General features: G+C 47.2%; 1 protein-coding gene and 1 long non-coding RNA gene across 4 annotated transcripts in view; one reads left to right on the top strand and one right to left on the bottom strand.

The window, feature by feature from the left end:
- The window catches only part of LOC137314549 (uncharacterized), a 31,583-nt gene extending 16,217 nt beyond the window's left edge, over positions 1-15,366 (bottom strand). The window contains exons 1-3 of one of the 3 annotated variants that reach the window (XM_067979853.1): positions 14,466-15,366; positions 11,714-11,880; positions 8,132-8,298 (exon numbers count right to left, since the gene is read on the bottom strand). The gene's annotated coding sequence lies outside the window, so the exon portion shown is untranslated. Of the gene's footprint in view, positions 1-430; positions 2,316-8,131; positions 8,299-8,484; positions 8,883-11,713; positions 11,881-14,465 lie in introns of those variants that run through there. The other 2 variants (XM_067979855.1, XM_067979854.1) reach the window with 2 other exon arrangements.
- LOC137314551 (uncharacterized) lies at positions 8,675-12,110 on the top strand. Its single transcript, XR_010961221.1, has 3 exons — positions 8,675-8,864; positions 10,467-10,977; positions 11,676-12,110. It is a non-coding gene; the product is annotated as an uncharacterized lncRNA (long non-coding RNA).
- Positions 15,367-17,449: the final 2,083 nt, after the last annotated feature.

The following is a 17,449-nucleotide window of genomic DNA, read 5'->3' as shown; positions in this document are numbered from 1 at the left end:
TCAGAATTGTCAGATGATTTATTTTGATAGTTGGATCTGAAATATACTTGAATTCATTAACGCTGTCTGGTACTACATTAACACACAGTGTAATATTCACATCATGGGAGACAGAAAGGTGGGTTCTTTCCGAGTTGGTGCTGGGGACGGGGAGACACTGGAGATCTGCTGGGCTCTGCCTCAGAATGGAGTTACCTCTTAGATCAAACCCCTTCACTCTAAAATACAAACAAGATTAATTTGTGACTGTGTGTTTTGAGACAGAAACTGATCTCACTTCACGTTTCATTACACGGCCTCATGCTGGATAATTGTACTTGGTGATCAGACTCTCCCAGTCTCATTCTCACCATTTCCCCCCTTACCTTGTAACCTTTGTGGACTGTCAACAAGACCAGTGTTTATCTGAGGAAATGGGACTTTCTCTTACCTTTCTCCCCAGTCGATCTCTGGAAGCTCTTTGAATCGGAAGGGTTCTCTCTGGTTGCTGCTCTCACAATCCTGTGCTGATTCCCCTGCTGTTGTTCCTCAGTCTACAATCCCTGTTTACTTCCAGCTGTGGACTTTTCTCAATCACTCCATCATTCACCGGAGATTTAATTATGGCAGGGCAGAAAATGAGACCAATATTGACGGTGTGAAGGAGAATCTAATCTGCACTTTCCCTCGCTGCAGAAATTAATGTCCCTCACGGAGTCCGCCCCTTCTATTGGTTCAAAACAAGTGATTGATACCCCCACCCGCCAATCAGAGCCTGGTCCCTTTCACAGCACCACCCCCGCTAGTTTTGAAGCAACAGAAAGGGCGGAATTCACTCGTTGATGACAATCTGTATTGGAGTTGTTTGAGGATGTAACTGGCAGTCTAGATAAAGGGGAACCAGTGGATGTTGTGTATTTGGATTTTCAAAGGCATTCGATAAGTTACCACATTAGAGTTTGTTACACAAGATAAGGGCTCATTGGGTTGGAGGTAATATTGAGGATTGAGAATTGGTTAACGGACAGAAAACAGAAAGTAGGGATAAACGGGCCATTTTCAGGTTGGCAGGCTGTAACTGGTGGAGTGCCACAAGGATCAATCCTTGGGCCTCAGCTATTTACAATATATATTGATAACTTAGATGAAGGTACCGAGTGCAATGTATCCAAGTTTGCTGACAATACAAAGCTAGTTGGGAAAGTTAGCTATGAGGAGGACATAAAGAGTCTGCAAAGGGGTATGGACAGGTTCAGTGAGTGGGCAAGAAAGTGGCAGATGGAATATAATGTGGGGAAATGTGAGGTTATTCACTTTTGTAAGAAGAAAAGAAAAACTGAATAAGTTTTAAATGGTGAGAAACTATTAAATGTTAGTGTTCAGAGACATCTGGGTGTCCTCGTACAAGAAACACAAAAAGTTAACATACAGGTGCAGCAAACAATTATGAAGGCAAATGGCATGTTGGCCTTTATTGTAAGGAAGTCTTCCTACAATTGTACAGGGATCTGGTGAGACCTCACCTGGAGTACTGTGTACAGTTTTGGTCTCCTTATCTAAGGAAGGGTGTATTGTCTTACAGGCACAGCAACAAAGGTTCACTGGAATGATTCCTGGGATGAGAGGGTTCTCCTATGAGGAGAGATTGAGTAGAATGGGCTTATACTCTCTGGAGTTTAGAATAGTGAGAGGTGATCTCATTGAATCATATAAGATTCTGAGGGTTTTTGACAGGGTAGATGCTGAGAGGTTGTTTCCCCTGGATGGATAGTCCAGAACAAGGGGCATATTCTCAGGATACGGGGTCAGACATTTCGGACTGAGAGGAGGGGAAATATCTTCATTCAGAGGGTTGTGAACTTATGGATTTTCTTTTCCCCAGGGAGTTGTGGATGGTCAGTCGTTGACTATATTCAAGGCTTAGATGGATACATTTTTGGACTCGAAGGGAATCAAGGGCTATGGGGATCAGACGGGAAATTGGAGTTGAATGGCGGAGCAGGATCGAGGAGCCTTGTGGCCCACCCCTGCTCCTATTTCTTACGTTCTTATGAGGTAACCCAGGGCATGGACTGGGCTGTGAGACCAGGCAGTGAGACCAGGCGGGGTGAGCGGGAGTGCAGCTCCAAACTGACTGAGGCCCAGGGTTCAGGGAGGGGGAGATTTCTCTGAGCCACAACCACAATCCCCGGAGCTACCAAACTTTCCCTGGCCCAGAGAGAGGGACAACGCAGTCACTCTCATGCCCCTCCCTCCACATTCACCCACATCCCCATCTCTCCATCCTCTTTCACATCCCTCTCCCTGCACTCTCACCCACATTTAGCCTCTTTCCACTCTCACTTAATACCCCACCCTCTACCCTCACACATCCCCCTCCCTCCACCCTCACACACATACCCCTCCCTGCACCCTCAATCACATCCCCATTCCTCCACATTCACTCACATACCCCTCACTCCACTCTCACTCACATCACACTCCCTCAACACTCACTTATATCCCTATCTCTCCACCTTATTTCACATCGCCTTCCTTCCACTCTCACTCACATACCCCTCACTCCACTCTCACTCACATTCACTTCTGTCCAGCCACACACACATACCCCTCCCTCCACCCTTGCTCACACCCACTTTCGCTCCACCCACACTCAAATCACTCTCCCTCCACCCTCACTCACAACCCCTTCCCTCCACCCTCACTCACAAACCCTTCCCTCCACCCTTACTGAATATCAGCTCCCTCTGCACTTACTCTCATCCCCCTCCCTCCATCCTCACTCACAACACCCTCCCTCCAACCTCACTGACATCCCTTCCCTAGACCCTCACTCGACTTCCACTCCCTCCACCCTCATTCACATCCCCTTCACTCCACCCTCATTCAACCTTCACCGACACTCACACATCTCCCTCCCTAACCCCCCACCCCACCCACAACCCCTTCCACAACACTCACTCCACCTCCACCAACACATCCACCTCCCTCCACCCTCACTGACACATGCCCCTCCCTCCACACTGATTCACATCCCCCACCCTCCACCATCACTCACATATTCACCTCGTTCCACCGTCACTCACACATCCCACCCCTCCACCCTCACTCACATCCCCCTCCCGCTACCCTCTCTCACATTGCCCTACGTCCAAAATCACTCACATTCCCCTCGCTCGACCCTCAATCACACAGTCACTCACACATTTATCTCCCTCCACCCTCACTCACATTCCTCTCCCTCCAGCCTCACTCAATATCCCCCTCCTCCATCACTCATACAGCCTCCTCCGTCCACCCTCACTCACGTCACCCAATCTCTACCCTCAATCACACGCCCCCCACCCTCAAACGTCACTCACACAATCCCCTCCCAAAAACCAAACTCAGACATCCCACTCCCGCCCCCTAATACACATCTCCCTCCCTCCACCCTCACTCACATCCCTTCCCCACCATGCTCACTCACATCGCCCCACATCCAACATCACTCACATCTGCCTCCCTACACACTTAATCAAACATCCCCCTCACTCCACATTCACTCACACAATCACCTCCCTTCATCCTCACTCACATCCCTCTCCCTCCAGCCTCACTCACACATCCCACTCCCTCCACCCTAATTCAGATCTCTCTCTCTCCAGCTTCTCTCCCACACCATCCCACCAACCTCACTCACACATCCCACTCCCACAACCATCATTCACATTAACATCTCATTATCGTCACTCACCTCCCCGTCCCTCCAACATCACTCACATCCCCCTCCCTCCACCGTCACTCACAACCCCTCCCTACACACTCAATCGACATCCACTCCCTCCACCCTGAATAACAAACTCCTCCCTCCACACACACATATTCCCCTCCCTCCATCCTCACTCAAAACCCCTTCTTCCACCCTCACTCTCTTCACACTCCCTCCACCCTCACTCACATCCCGTTCCTCCACACTCACTCTCAAACACATCACCTTCACCCGCACTCATATACCCTTCATTCCACCCTCATTCATACATCACTCTCCCTCCACTCTCACTCACACGTCCCATCCCTCCACTATCACTCACATCCCTTTCCCTCCACCCTCACTCAAATCCTACTCCCACCACACTCACTCATATATCCGTCCCTCCACCCTCACTCACATCCCCTAACTCCACCTTCACTCACGTCCCCCTCCCTCCACACTCACACATACTTCCCTCTCCCACCCCATTACTCACACATCCAACTCCCTGCACCCTCACCAACGTCACCCTTCCTCTACCCTCAATCACGTCACCCTCCCTCCGACCTCACTCACACATTCCCAGACTCCACACTCATGAACATCCCCTCACTACATGCTCACTCACATTCCACTCCCTCCACACTCACTCACATACTCCTCCTTCTTCCCGAACTAACTAAACCAACACTCAGTCATGTTGTTCACCATCCACCATCACTCATATACCCCGCCCTCCAACCTCAGTCACTTAGCCCTTCCACCAACCCCACTTACATCCTCCTCCCTCCACCCTCACTCACAAATCAACTCTCTCCACCCTCAATCACATCCCCCTCCCTCCACCCTCACTCACAAATCATCCCCGACCCTCAAACATATCACTCTCCCTCCACCCTCACAAGCATCCCCCTCAAACCATCCTCACTCAAATCCCCCTCCCTCCCTTCTCACTCACATCACCGTCCCTCCACCCTGACACACATCACCCTTCTCGAATTCTTACACACAGCCCCTTCCCTACACCTTCACTCACGTCCCCCTCCCACCACACTTACACACATACCCCTCACTCCACGCTCACTAACATACCCTCCCTCCTTTCTAACTCACATCCCCCACCCACCACCCACACTCACATCCCCTCCCTCCCTTCTCACTCACATCACCGTCTCTCCACCCTGACACACATCACCCTTCTCGAATTCTTACTCACAGCCCCTTCCCTACACCTTCACTCACGTCCCCCTCCCACTACACTACACACATACCCCTCACTCCACGCTCACTAACATGCCCTCCCTCCTTTCTAACTCACATCCCCCACCCACCACCCACACTCACATCCCCTCCCTCCCTTCTCACCCACAAACACCTCACTCCACTCTTAATCACACATCACCCTCCCTCCATCCACACTCACATCACCCTCCCCCCACCATCACACACAAACCCCTCACTCCCCTTCACTCACGTCACCCCTATCAACCTCACTCACATCCCCATCCCTCCACCCTCACTCACATTTCCCTCCCTCCACTCTCACTCACATCACTTTCACTGCACCCTCAATTACATTTCCCTCCCTCCACCCTGACTCACACATCTCCCTCCTTATCCTACACCCACACACACACTCCTTCCGCAACACTCACTCACACATTCACCTCCCTCCACCCTCATTATCACATCCCCCTCCCTCCACCCTCACTGTCACATCCCCCTCCCTCCACACTCACATCCCACAACCTCCACCCTCACTCACATATCCCCCTGTCTGCACCCTCACTCACATCCACCTCCCTCCACCATCACGCAAATCCCCCTCCCTGCACCCTCAACCACACATCCCGCTCAGTCCACCGATACTCACACATCACCTTTCCTCCACTCTCACTCACACATCGCCCTCCGTCCATCCTCACTCACATATCACCCTCCTTCCACCCTCACTTGCACATCCCAAACACACAACCCTCATTCACATGTATCTCCCTCCACCTTATCTCACACTCCCTACCCTCAGTGACATCCCACACCCTCTAACATCACTCACACATCCAACTCGTTCCACCGTCACTCATACATCCCACTCCATCCACCCTCACTCACACCTCCCTCCCTCCCCCTCACATCGCTCTACATCCAACATCACTCACACCCCCCTCTCTCAACCCTCAATCACACATCCTCCTCAATCCACAGTTAATCACACATTCACCTCCCTCCACCCTCACTCACATCCATCTCCCTCCAGCCTCACTCACATATCACCACCTCCATCACTCACACAGCCTCCTCGCTCCACCCTCACTCACGTCACCCACCCTCCACCCTCAATCACATGTCCCCCACCCTCAAACGTCACTCACACATACCCCTCCCAAAAACCACACTCCCTCCCCCAGTCCCAGTCACTCCCCGCACGGTCTGAACCTGATCCCGCTCCCTCCCTCCCCCAGTCCCAGACACTCCCTGCACAGTCTGATCCTGATCCACCTCCCTCCCTCCCACAGTCCCAGACACTCCCGGCACTGTCTGATACTGATCCCCCTCCCTGCCTCCCCCAGTCCCACACACTCCCCGCACGGTCTGATCCTGATCCCCCTCCATCCCTCCCCCAGTCCCAGACACTCCCTGCACAGTCTGATCCTGATCCCCCTGCCTCCCCAGTCTCAGACACTCTCCGCACAGTCTGATCCTGATCCCCCTCCCTCCCCAGTCCCAGACACTCCCCGCATGGTCTGATCCTGATCCCCCTCCCTCCCTCCCCCAGTCCCTGACACTCCCCGCACAGTCTGATCCTGATCCCCCTCCCTCCCTCCCTCCCACAGTCCCAGACACTCCCCGCACGGTCTGACCCTGATCCCCCTCCCTCCCCAGTCCCAGACACTCCCCGCATGGTCTGATCCTGATCCCCCTCCCTCCCTCCCCCAGTCCCACACACTCCCCGCACGGTCTGATCCTGATCCCCCTCCCTCCCTCCCCCAGTCCCAGACACTCCCCGCACGGTCTGATCCTGATCCCCCTCCCTCCCCAGTCCCAGACACTCCCCGCACAGTCTGATCCTGATCCCCTTCCCTCCCTTTCGGATATAAATTTGAACCAACGTCTCTTGTACTGAGATCTGACAGATTGTTACCCTGGCAACAGAGGAAATCATTCAACGAAAATAACGAAACGGAAATAACAAAAACCACCATCGTATTGGGAGTTTAGTTCAGATGAAGATTAACCCTGAACATTCAGACACTTCTTCGAACCATGAAGCTGCGATTCCAATAACGGATTTTTTTACACCACAAGACCGGATACTGGGGATTTAGTGAATTCACTATCAGTGCCAGCCCTACAGAACATTAAGCAGCACCGCATCTACAGAAGGACATGGATAAAACAGTCACATTATTGAAAAAAACCCTGTCTGCTCTGAAAATCTGATTGTCTTGAACCATCTAAACCTGTAACTGTTTACAGTGACCGTTTAAATTACTGCCACAATATTGGATTCGAGAGCGAAACATCTGATCGTCACATTCTTTATACATCTGGAATGTTACAAAATTTGGATAAGCGTCATTTCGGCAAACTCCAGTTAGTGTTTAAAGGGCTGAAAGACAGTGTTTATATTTTCTGCTAAAAGCAGGTCCCCATAATAATTGTGTTGAAAGAGCACGGAAATGAATCCAGATTGTATGTGGAAAAAAATCACTCTCAGTTTAATAGAAAGAACCCTCGGCCGAGGCCGTGAGCTGGATCAGGTGATCACCCAGAACATTTATTCTGACAACACACAAAATAATCAATTGGAAGAAATTTGACAAATCATTATCAGAATACGATTTACGTATCATTTTATCACCAGTTTATATTTAAATTATCATTTAATTCAACCGTAATTGTGAAATGCAGAAATAGATTTACTAATACGAAATAACATTAAGTAAAACTCAGTTTCCAGTGCAGAATTGTAAGATGATTGATTTTGATAGTTGGATATGAAATATATTTGAATTCAATAACACTGTCTGGTACTACCTGAACACACAGCCTAATATCGATATTATCGGGGCCATGAAGGTGGTGTCTTTCCGAGTTGGTGCTGGGTCGGGGTGGGGGTGGAGGGTGGCGGGGAGGGGGTGGAGGCACTGTATATCTGCTGGGCTCTGCCTCAGAATGGAGTCACCTCTTAGATCAAACCCCTTCACTCTAAAACACACACAAGATTCATTTGTAACTGTGTGTTTTGAGACAGAAACATCTCATTTCACGTTTCTTTACACGGCCTCATGCTGGATAATTGTACTCGGTGATCAGACTCTCCCAGTCTCATTCTCACCATTTCCCCCCTTACCTTGTAACCTTTGTGGGCTGTCTACAGGACCAGTGTTTATCTGAGGAAATGGGACTTTCTCTTACCTTTCTCCCCATTCGATCGATGGAAGCTCTTTGAATCGGAAGGGTTGTCTCTGGTTGCTGCTCTCACAATCATGTGCTGGTTCACCTGCTGTTGCTCCTCAGTCGACAATCCCTGTATACTTCCAGCTGTGGACTTTTCTCAATCACTCGGCCATTCACCGGGTGCTCTAATTATGACAGGGCAGAAAATGAGACCAATATTGATGGTGTGAAGGAGAATGTAATATACAGTTGCCCTCTAATGTTGAATTAAAATAAAAGTAATTGAAACTTAAACAATTGAAAAACTATAAATATTTGATTGAATAAACACTGTTTGATGAACTCTGTTCCAACATTCCATGTCTCTTTACCACTCCGACCACAATATGTGATCGTTTCATTCTCCAGCCCCAGTTCGAGACAATTCCTTCTCCATGCCCCACCCTTGTTTTTAGGATCACATTTGCTATTTGTGAATCAGTGAATATTCCTTTATATTTTCTGGCTGAACTCCATCCAGGGGCCAGACTCCTATTTCCCAAGTGCATTTGAATGGCATCATCGACAAACAGGGAGAGTTGATAGGACAATATCCTCAGTGACATGGTTCTACCCTCAGAAGGCAGCTGTACTGCCCCAACATCGTGACTGGAAAGTGGGACTATTGTAGTGAGTTCACTTCACTGAATATTTACACAAAATAACATAACATGGGACGGATTTATCACAGAAAGAAGAGGTGTCCCCTGCTGTGAGTATTACTGTTTAGTGTGGACACTCCGATGAGTAAAAGTCCTGTTGACAGCTGTGGACTGGGTTTCCAACCGTCTTGAATTGACAGTTCCTGACTCAGAGGCTGGGTGTGTCACCAGTTAGCTGCAAATTCCAAAGTTTTGGCATGTGGGTGTGGGAACGTTTGTAACTACAAGTGAGACATTATAATAAAAATATTTAACTGTCAAATAGGTATTAACTGTAATGACAACACCTCAGTGTGGGAATGTGGAGGGAACGTTGACCATATTTAAGAGAACAAGAGAAAATAAAAGCTCTCAGCAATAAACTTGTTTCTATTTTGCTAAAAATGGTCATTCATGTAGACAACTGTACAACAGGTTACATCTCATTCTCATGGCTGTAATAAAATATCTCTGTTTAGAGAAAATCAGGATTAGTAATCAAATGATTTAAAGTAGAATGTGTAATGAAATATGGCCCACTCTTAGTTTTAGGATAAATCAAATCACTAAAAATATCAGTAGTTGCTGGCGAATTGGAGTTGAAAGATTTACCAGGGCCACACTCCAGACACAATGGATGTGACCGAGGGACACACACTTCAGCTGGAAAAGAAAATCCCACTGAAAGGCCACAGCTTTTTATCCCAATAAACTGCACGTTTTACAAACTCTATATTTCAGGCTTCAGATCTATATCGTTTGGACAAGATGTAAGCAACTTTTCACGGAAAAATGTAACGGTTTTAAAACCACCCCATTAAAGGACACGATCCCTTCCCTCTCTGCGTGTTGCCAGAAGATATGTTCTATAAATGGGGAAGTTTAGTTCAATAAGTTACTCAGAGTTCAACTACAGAAACCTTCTTTACTGATCAGTGCAAAACTGTTTTGTAGTTTTCCAAACTTTCCTTTAAGATCATAAACAGAAAAAACAGATGACTAGTTTTGAGAATTGTTCAGCTTAAACTGGAAGTTTAGAAATGTAATATCTAGAGAACAGTAACAAATCAGGCCATACATTTCAGTTTGAAATATTTGGTGAAATGTCAAAGTGTTAATAAAAAATCCTTACTGCGTAACATTTGCCTAAATTAAAGTAATGAGTAATTATGAATTTAAATCTACTGATATAAGATTTCTGAAATATATAACAGAACACTTAAAAGGTTATTGAATATTATAATCAGCAAAGGCAACAGTGCTCAATGTTACACTAAAAATATATAGATAGGAGTTTACACTGAATGTTTCATGGTCTGAATATATCGATAGGAGTTTACATTGAATGTTTTATGGTCTGAATATATCGATAGGAGTTTACACTGAACGTGTCATGGCCTGAATATATCGATAGGAGTTTACACTGAATGTTTCATGGTCTAAATATATAGATAGGCGTTTACACTGAATGTTTCATGGTCAGAATATATCGATAGGAGTTTACACTGAATGTTTCATGGTCAGAATATATCGATAGGAGTTTACACAGAATGTGTCATGGTCTGAATATATCGATAGGAGTTCAAAATGAATGTTTCATGGTCTTTCGGATATAAATTGGAACCAACGCCTCTTGTACTGAGATCTGACAGATTGTTTCCCTGGCAATACAGGAAATCACTCAACGAAAATAACTCAACCGGAAATAACAAAAACCACCATCACGTACTTGGAGTTCAGTTAAGATGAAGATTAACCCTAAACTTTCAGACACTTTTTCTACCCATGAAGCTGCGATTACAGTAACGGATTTTTTACACCACAAGACCGGATACTGGGGATTTACTGAATTCACCATCAGTTCGAGCTTCTCAGAATATTAAGCAGCACCGCATCTACAGAAGGACATCGATAAAATAGTCACATTGTTAAAAACAGACCCCGTCTGCTCTGTAAATCTGATTGTCTTAAGCCATCTAAACCTGCAACAGTTAACAGGGACCATTTAAATTACTGCCACAATACTGAATTCGATGGCAAAACATCTGATCGTCACATTCTTTGTACATCTGGAATGTTACAAAATTTGGACCAACCACATTTCTGGAACCTCCAGTTAGTGTTAAAAGGGATGAAAGTCGGTGTTTATATTTTCTGCCAGAAGCAGGTCCCCATAATAATCAGGTAATTGTATTGAAAGTGCACGGAAATGAATCTAGATTGTATCTGGAGAAACATCGCTTTCAGTTGAATAAAAAGAACCCTCGGCCGAGGCCGGGAGCTGGATCAGGTGATCACCCGGAACATTTATTCTGACAACACAAAAAATAATCAAATGGAAAAATTTTACAAATCAATATTAGAATACAATTTACGTATTATTTTATCACCAATTTATATTTAAATTATCATTTATTTCAACTCCAATTGTGATATCCAGAAATAGATTTACTGATGGGAAATAACATTAAGTAAAACCCACCAACCAGTTCAGAATTGTAAGAGGACTGATTTTCATATTTGGATATGAAATATATTTGAATTCGGTAACAGTGTTTGCTACTGCATTAACATACAGTGTAATATCGATATTATCGGGGCGATAATGGTGGGTTATTTCCGAGTTGGTGCTGGGGGCGGGGAGACACAGTTTATCTGCTGGGCTCTGCCTCAGAATGGAGTCACCTCTTAGATCAAACCCCTTCACTCTAAAATACAAACAAGATTAATTTGTGACTGTGTGTTTTGAGACAGAAACTGATCTCACTTCACATTTCATTGCACGGCCTCATGCTGGATAATTGTACTCGGTGATCAGACTCTCCCAGTCTCATTCTCAACATTTCCCCCCTTACCTTGTAACCTTTGTGGACTGTCTACAGGACCAGTGTTTATCTGAGGAAATGGGACTTTCTCTTACCTTTCTCCCCAGTCGAACTTTGGAAGCTCTTTGAATCGGAAGGGTTCTCTCTGGTTGTTGCTCTCACAATCCTGTGCTGTTTAACATGCTGTTGTTCATCAGTCTACAATCCCTGTTTACTTCCAGCTGTGGACGTTTCTCAATCACTCCGTCATTCACCTGGAGATCTAATTATGGCAGGGGAGAAAATGAGACCAATATTGACGATGTGAAGTCGAATGCAAAATACACTTTTCCTTTAATATTGAATTAAAATAAAAGGAATTGAATCTGAAACGATTGAATATCAAATATTTGATTGAATAAACACACTGTTTGATGAACTCTGTTCCCACATTCCATGTCTCTTTACCACCCCGACCACAATATTTGATCGTTTCATTGCCCAGCCACAATTAGAGGCAATTCCTTCTCCATGTGCAGCCCCTGTTTTTAGGATCACATTTGCTATTTGTGAATCAGTGGCCATTCCTTTATATTTTCTGGCTGAACTTCATCGAGGGGCCAGACTCCTAGTTTCCAAGTGTATTTTAGTGGCATCATCGACAAACAGGGAGAGTTGATGGGACAATATCCTCAGCGACATGGTTCTACCCACAGAAGGCAGCTGTACTGCCCCAACACCGTGACTGGGTAGTGTCACTATTGTAGAGTTCACTTCACTGAATAATTATATAACATAACATGGGACTGATTTATCATAGAAAGAAGGGGTTTCCCTTGCTGTGAGTGTTACTGTTTAGTGTGGACACTCCGATGAGTAAAAGTCCTGTTGACAGTTGTGGAGTGGGTTTCTAACCGTCTTGAATTGACATTTCCTGACTCAGAGACTGGATGTGTCTCCAGTTAGCTGCAAATTCCAAAGTGCTGGTATGTGTGGGTGGGGACGGAACGTTTGTAACGACAAGTGAGACATTTTAATCAGAATACTTTACCCTCAAATAGATATTAACTATAATAACAACACCTCAGTGTGGGAATGTGGAGGGAACTTTGACCATATTTAAGAGAACAAAAGAAAATAGAAGCTCTCAGCAATTAACTTGTTTCTATTTTGCTATAAATGGTCATTGATGTACACAACTGGACGATAGATTACAACTCATTCACATGCCTGTAATAAAATATCTCTGATCAGAGAAAATCAGGATCAGTAAGTGAATGATTTGAAGTAGAATGTGTAAACAAATATGGCCTACTCTTAGTTTTAGGATAAATAAAATCACTATCTCCAAAAATATCAGTAGTTGATGGGGAATTGGAGTTGAAAGATTTATCGGGGCCACTCTCCAAACACAATGGATATGATCGAAGGACTCACACTTTAGCGAGGGCACGGTGTCACCAAAGGATGACGTTGTACCGTGCCTGACACAACGGGGCGGGGAGGGCACTGTGTTACCACAGGATGACAGTTTACTGTTCCTTACACAAGAGGCGGGGCAGGCACTCGAGGGCACCGACCCCAAACGATGGCAGTGCACCATATGAGAGAGAGAGGAGGCGTGTGTACATCAGTCAGTGACTCTGTGTGTGTTTCATAGAGAGAGATAGGGGAAGTGCTTACTTATCTATATCAATGAATGAATCTGAATGTGTATGTGTGTATATGAGAGAGAGGGAGAGCGAAACAGATTTTATCAGTGGGCAACTGAGGATTGTGTGAGTATGAGAGAGAGAATGGATGCCTCTGTATAACTGTGAGACTCTGAATGTGTGTTTATGTGAGGGAGCCAGATACATAGGGTATCAGTGAACAACTGAGTGAGTGCGTGTGTATGAGAGAGACAAAGAGAGAGAGGGAGGATGCATCTGTATATTTGAGTGACTCTGAGCAGGTGTGTGTATATGTGATGGAGGGAGACACACAGTGTATCAGTGAGGGACTGACTGAGTGTGTGCGTATGTGAGAGGCAGAGAGAGGAGAGAGAAAGAGAAAATGGCTCTGTTTTTCTGAGTGACTCTGAGCAGGTGCGTGCATATGTGATGGAGGGAGACACACAGTGTATCAGTGAGGGACTGACTGAATGTGTGCGTATGTGAGAGGAAGAGAGAGAGAGAGAGAGAAAATGGCTCTCCATATCTGAGTGAGTATGCGCATCAGAGAGGGAGACAGAGGATGCCTCTGTATATAAGTGAGTGACTGAGTACCTGTGTGTATTTTCTGTTGGGGAGAAGTAGCAGGATGATGAAATCTAACCTTTAACCATCAACCAAATCTAAAATCCTACACAGACAGGCATTTAACAAGTTAAATTGCCAGAAGACACGTGCCCATATCAAACGTTGAATCAGACATAGCAAGGGCAGACAACGTGAAAAGTGCAAAAACCTCTTTCTCTTATCGATAAAAAGTTGGAGGATGTGAGTTCCCACAAATGGAAACCGTTCGCCTCTGTCTCTGCAAGATTCAGCATGTTGCTTTTAATTTGTGTCACTCAGGGGCAGACATTTTGAGACGCACTCAGTTCCCCCTTCAATTTGTTTTTTTTTTATACCAGAAGGTTTATTCAATCCCACTGTGTTCTGATTAAAGTAGCTCTGGGTTTCAATTCGACCCTAACATTCACCTGAGAATAATGGGATCACCCGCATTTGGTGTTGATTCATTCTCTGCATAAGGTTTTATCTTTAATTCTGATCACCATCTGGTTTCTACCCAGAACCGTGTGTGCGACGAGCTGTGCACTTAATGTAGAAATGTGTTTCCTTCGAAATAATCCCCCACTCTGAGACATTCTCAGTCACTCACCCAATTCATCCATTGAAAAGACTGAAGCGACATGAGATCCGGTCCGCACGGCTCCTGTCCCCAGTCAGGACTCTGATACTCGGGGATTCGGCTGAGCTCCCCGCCTTGCTCTCCCTGTCCCCAGTCAGGACTCTGATACTCGGAGATTCGGCTGATCTCCCCGCCTTGCTCTCCCTGTCTCCAGTTAAGACTCTGATACTCGGGGATTCGGCTGATCTCCCCGCCTTGCTCTCCCTGTCCCCACTGAAGGCTCTGATACTCGGGGATTCGGCTGATCTCCGCGCCTTGCTCTCCCGGTCACCAGTGAAGACGCTGATACTCGGTGATTCGGCTGATCTCCCCGCCTTGCTCTCCCTGTCCCCAGTCAGGACTCTGATACTCGGGGATTCGGCTGATCTCCCCGCCTTGCTCTCCCGGTCACCAGTGAAGACGCTGATACTCGGTGATTCGGCTGATCTTCCCGCCTTGCTCTCCCTGTCCCCAGTCAGGACTCTGATACTCGGGGATTCGGCTGATCTCCGCGCCTTGCTCTCCCGGTCACCAGTGAAGACGCTGATACTCGGTGATTCGGCTGATCTCCCCGCCTTGCTCTCCCTGTCCCCAGTCAGGACTCTGGTACTCGGGGATTTGGCTGATCTCCCCTCTTTGCTGTCCGCTCGACACAATCTGAGTGGAGCCTCCAGGAAGTGTCAGCGCACATCAACCTCGCTGTCACCTCTTCCGCTAAATGTTACTGACATACAAAGTTCGTGTGGGGCAAAACCCGAAACCTCGGGTTCCCTTTACTCTTCCTACCAGCTGATTCACGTGGGTTTGATGCGGGTTAAATTTTCTATTAAATGCTCAAATGATGTAAATGCTTCGATTTACAATCACCCCATTGATTTGAATCAAACTGCACAGAAGGAGGCCATTCGGCCCCTGGTGTCTGTGCTGGCTCTTTGAAAGAGCGATCCATTTAGTCCCGCTCCCCTGCACTTTCCCCATGGCCCTGCAAACTTTCTCCTTTACAATTATTGATCCGATTCTATTTTGAACATCACTAAACTGCTTTATTTCACTGGGACCGACTGGACAGAGAGAGCATCAGTTATACACTGAGTCATTGGGGTAGATTTTAAACACGAATCTGCTTCCACCGCCCTTTCAGGTATTCGGTTCCAGATCAGAACAACTCGCTGCGTAAAGAAAATTCCACTCATCTCCCCCTGGCTTCTTTGCCAATTATCATCACTCTGCGCCCTCTGGTTACCGACCCTCCTGCCAGTGGAAACAGTTTCTCCCTATCTACCCTATCAAAACTCCTCGATTAAATCTCCCCTTATCCTGCTCCAAGGAGAACAACCCCAGCTTCTCCAGTTTCGCTACATAACTGAAGTCCCTCATCCCTGGTACGGTTCTGGGAAATCCTTTCTGCATCCTCTCCAAGTTATGGACAACCACCTCCCCTCTAATTTGTAGGGAAGTCTATGGTCTTGGACGCTCTTACACGCTGAATGGGGTGAAATTGAACATGGGCGTGGACGAAAAAGAGGCGGTTTCTCATGGCTGACCCGTTATACAGTCCCATTGAATTCAATACAGCTCAATATCAGGTGTATGGTGTAAGTGGCGGGAAAAGCGATTCCGAATATTTTACGCCCGCTGCCAGTGTCCAATTTTACCCCCAATGATTTAGACCCTCCCGTGTTGTGAAAACAGTAGTATAAAAAACAAACAACAACAGTGAGGGCCAGACTCAGAAAATTAGGTTGCAGGATAGTTGCTGGAAATTAATGTTATTGAAGTCTCTGTCGTTCTCCCTCTTCCCCCCATCCCACCCATCACTGATAAATGTAAGGGGCTCCCTCTCATTCTCCCTTTCCCCCACCCCACGCCCTTCACTGATTAAAGTAACGGGCTCTCTGTCATTTTCCCTCTTCCCACTCCCCCTTGGGACCATCCGATGATCGGGGGCGGCGCGGCTGGTCATGCGCGCTGCGGACTCGGCAGCAATAAACGCCCTCTCCCCCCGCCACCATAGAGTCGGTCCATGCCATTGGGTCAAACCTGATTGACATCTCTGTCCAATAATCAGGTGCCCGGCCCAGCCCACGAACACCGCCCCACATCCGCACAGGGGTCACGTGGCTCCTGATTTTTAAAAGCGTGCGGCGGTTTAAGCTGTCATGTGTGACTTTAGTAAACCGGCAACAGCGCGCGTGAGACGTGTGTCGAGGGGCGTGGTCGCGAGGTGACTGATGGGAGCGTTCAGGGGTCTGGAGAAGATCAACCGGTCCCCATCCACCGCCATCATCTCAATCCACCGCCATCCTCCCCCTGGAGAAGATCAACCGGTCCCCATCCACCGCCATCATCTCAATCCAACGCCATGCTCCCCCTGGAGAGGATCAACCGGTCCCCATCCACCGCCATCATCTCAATCCACCGCCATATTCCCCCGGAGAGGATCAAACGGTCCCCATCCACCGCCATTATCTCAATCCACCGCCATCCTCCCCCTGGAGAGGATCAAACGGTCCCCATCCACCTCCATCATTTCAATCTACCGCCATATTCCCCCGGAGAGGATCAACCGGTCCCCATCCACCGCCATCATCTCAATCCACCGCCTTCCTCCCCCTGGAGAGAATCAACCGGTCCCCATCCACCGCCATCATTTCAATACACCGCCATCTTCCCCCTGGAGAGGATCAGCCGGTCCCCATCCACCGCCATCATCTCACTTCCCTACTGTCTTGCTCCTAATCGTGGACAAACGGTGAATTCCACTGGGGTTTCATTTTGCAGGTTCGAACCCTGCCAGTTACGGTCCTAATGCATCATTTAAATAAGAAATCAATGGGGAAGGATTTTTTTTAACTTAACCATAAACGTCAACACAGGTGCACAGATCTGAGCAGGGCACCACCAGCAAACAGGCTCCAGGCACTGAATGACCTTCACCTTTTCCTATGTAACAGGCTCGAGGGGCTGAATGACCT

Source organism: Heptranchias perlo, unplaced genomic scaffold, assembly GCF_035084215.1.
Source record: "Heptranchias perlo isolate sHepPer1 unplaced genomic scaffold, sHepPer1.hap1 HAP1_SCAFFOLD_52, whole genome shotgun sequence".
NCBI lineage: Eukaryota > Metazoa > Chordata > Chondrichthyes > Hexanchiformes > Hexanchidae > Heptranchias > Heptranchias perlo.
Note: the sequence above shows the minus strand (reverse complement) of the source record. Positions and strands in the feature narration are given on the sequence as shown.